Source organism: Octopus bimaculoides, chromosome 5, assembly GCF_001194135.2.
Source record: "Octopus bimaculoides isolate UCB-OBI-ISO-001 chromosome 5, ASM119413v2, whole genome shotgun sequence".
Classification (NCBI taxonomy): domain Eukaryota; kingdom Metazoa; phylum Mollusca; class Cephalopoda; order Octopoda; family Octopodidae; genus Octopus; species Octopus bimaculoides.
In genome coordinates, this window is record NC_068985.1 from 31,810,608 (window position 1) to 31,813,944 (window position 3,337).

At 35.3% G+C, this 3,337-nt stretch overlaps 1 protein-coding gene across 2 annotated transcripts in view; it reads right to left on the bottom strand.

The window, feature by feature from the left end:
* Positions 1-1,388, bottom strand: part of LOC106867878 (zinc finger protein ZPR1) — a 28,867-nt gene extending 27,479 nt beyond the window's left edge. The window contains exon 1 of one of the 2 annotated variants that reach the window (XM_014912936.2): positions 1,242-1,388. The gene's annotated coding sequence lies outside the window, so the exon portion shown is untranslated. Of the gene's footprint in view, positions 1-542; positions 827-1,241 lie in introns of those variants that run through there. The other variant, XM_014912937.2, reaches the window with a different exon arrangement.
* Between the last annotated feature and the right edge of the window lie 1,949 nt (positions 1,389-3,337).

The window sequence follows — 3,337 nt, forward strand, 5'->3', positions numbered from 1 at the left end:
TTTTTTTTTTTTTTTTTTTTGCGAAATACGTAGAAAAATACGAAGATTACGATTCTGAAAAAAATTTGCTTGTAAAATTTCAATTTTTCAACAAGGAAAATATATATATATATATATATATATATACACTCAGGCCTTCAAGCAGGCTATCCACATGCTAGAAATAACAGCCAAATCTCACAAAACTGCGATAACTTAATGAAATTTTGAGAATGAGATTTTTGGAAATTTTTTTTCAGAATTGGATCCTCTATAATCAAAAACGTGGGGTTCCATAAAAAAAAAATCAATATATATCCATTTTACCCGAATTTATGACGGAAAAATCGGATCTTGTGAATTTTCCGAAAGTCCCATCCCCACCACCCCAGAGTCGTCAGCGAGCATTATTTTTTTCATATTCGTTTTCTACACACTTGTTAACACCCACCAGGCTGGTTATTTATTTATTTTTTTGTTCCCGGGTGAGGATCTTTATATTGACCTTTTCTTTTCCGTTTTCTGAGTGCTGTTCAAATTAAAATGAAAGTAGGTTTCCTTACTTTTCTACAAGTGCTAGCTACTTCCGCGGGTGCTTCTCAAGCTCAAATTAAATTATTTCTATTTCTTTACACATCTGCCAGTGATCACCAAGAGAAAGTATTTTTCCGCGAAAAATAAATAAATAAAATGCACATGCTTCTGGGTTTGGTTCTTGTATTTCACGTAAACTTCGGTAATTTTTCAGATTAACACCCGCACGATCTTCACTAGGGTGTTAGGGTTAGGGTTTTAGGGTCAGGGTTCGGGACGGAGTAACCCTAACCCTAACACTCTAGTGAAAATCGTGCCGGTGTTAATCTGAAAATTTACCTAAACTTCTTTGTACACACCATATTTTCTAGAAAATACGCCATGCTTCCCTCATTTCACGTAATTTCTATTATTCTATTTCGTTTAAAGATTTACTCCGCTGCCACCAAACAAATACCAATTTTCAGAAGAATTGTCGAGTAATCTAAAATAATATTGTTTAAAACCATTTTACTTTCTTAAATTTAATGCAATAAGCTAAAATACAAATGTATTTAAACGAATACTGAAGGGTGTAATGAAATTGATATTTCTGGAAAATTTGAAAAGAAAAAAAAATTATTTTCATAAGCTAAAAAAAGGTCACTTAAAAAGATATGAAAAATAGACTATTATAAAAGTAAAAATTCTTACTTTAAATATCAATAAATAAAAATTTAATTACTTACTAGCCACAATCAACAGTATTTTAAAACTGTTATTAACATGTTCGTAAGTAACGGTGTTTAGTTAGAAATGAAACTGTAGAATTTACTGTCAGTTATCGGCCTTTGGAGATAAGCTCAGCTGCATATTTTTAACTTACGCCTCAACATTTCACATTTTTAATAGATTCAATGTCTTAATAACCAAGGCACTACTGGAGTTATATTTTAAAGAATATATGAAAGTTCTCGGATCTATTTTAAAACGGGGGCGCCAGTTTTCATTTATGTTTTATGTAGTGTTTTTGGTACGGAAAGACTTTCAAACTTCGTATACTTATCTATTTTGTGTTATAGAACAGAAAAAAAATTTTGTATTCGAATTTATTTCATGTAAAAAAATTGTCTTATTTCGATAATTTCTACTAATCACTGACGTCTATTCAGTTGAAAACAGTTAGCGCTGTAACGGTGTATATCGTATTAATCCCCTAACCCTAACTAGACTGTTAACCGTAACCGTAAAACTAACCGTAACCGTAAAACTAACCCTAACTCTAAAATCCGAACTCTAAAATTGTTACACGCACAGATACGCACAGCGTAATTTATTATATAAGCAATATATGCGTATAAATTACGATTAAACCGGATGAAATATGTCACAGGGAATAATATTTTTTATGACCGCCCAGCAGTAACTCTATTCAGCTGAATAGACGTCAGTGATTGGTTGAAATTACAGAAATACGACAACTAAGAGTAAAAGATGTTTTATATGACACATTCTACCAGTGTTCCAAGTTTCAAAGTTCTCTCTTGTTTGAAGATAACGCCAATAAAATCGAACATTTTCAGATAATATAGACCAGTTATGAGCAACATGCGGCCAGTGGGAGTTTGTGAATGACACGCCTAACAAAAAAATTACCTTTACTTTTTTAATAGTGTGGACTGCCTGATGGTGAGGCACGTGTCGTGCGACCCGCTTCTCATAAAAAGTTGTCCATACCCGGATAGACAATGCAAATTGGAGTGAGTTTGATCTCAACTACTAAATAGTGCAAGCGATAAACATGTGTCCGTTTTATTCATACTTAGTGAAAGATATTCCTCTTTAGCAATGAAAATACAGATAGATAGATAGATAGATAAATAATATAGTGGTGCTGATATTAACAATATGAGTGAAGGAAATACTTCACGAGAGCATATGAAGTATAACTATTGTAGGCTTTTGTATATGTGACTATACTGAGTTAAAACACTGTTCAACTGAGGTTATTTTTTAAAGAGACCCCTCAGGTGTAACATTAATAAAGAAAAGCAAGGGAGGTAACAAAGTATGTCCAGGTCTTTCACCAGCAGACTGCAATAACCATTCCATTCTGCATTATCGTGTTCCAAAAAAGTTTGATCAATTAGTCATATTGTAGTTATCTCCTTTGTTATTTGAGACCGGATTTTACTGACAAATGCTCTTCCTGTCGCCAAACTTTAAATGTTTTTCAAGTAAATGATTTTATTCCACAGGTCTTTGAAAGCAGTCAGTAGCTATACTGTCAAAAGAGACTGTCAACATAAGCGCCACTTTACTCAATATATGTGGAATTTAAACATTCACACCCACATATGACGAGTTTCTTGCCAAGTCCATTCTACCCACTTCCCTCGCCTGGCATTTGTCAACCCAGGGCTATAGCAGAACAAACTTACTTCAATGTGTCATGTGGTAAAAATTGAAGCTAAAATTACTTGGTTGCGAAGCAAACTTCTTAGCTATATAGCCCTGCACCTATCATCATCATCATCATCATCGTTTAACGTCCGCTTTCCATGCTAGCATGGGTTGGACGATTTGACTGAGGACTGGTGCAACCGGATGGCTACACCAGGCTCCAATCTAATTTGGCAGAGTTTCTACAGCTGGATGCCCTTCCGAACGCCAACCACTCAGAGAGTGTAGTGGGTGCTTTTACGTGTCACCCGCACGAAAACGGCCACGCTCGAAATGGTGTCTTTTATGTGCCACCCGCACAAGAGCCAGTCCAGGGGCACTGGCAACGATCTCGCTCGAAAACCCTACAAGGCCAGTCAGGCGGTACTGGCAACGGTCACGC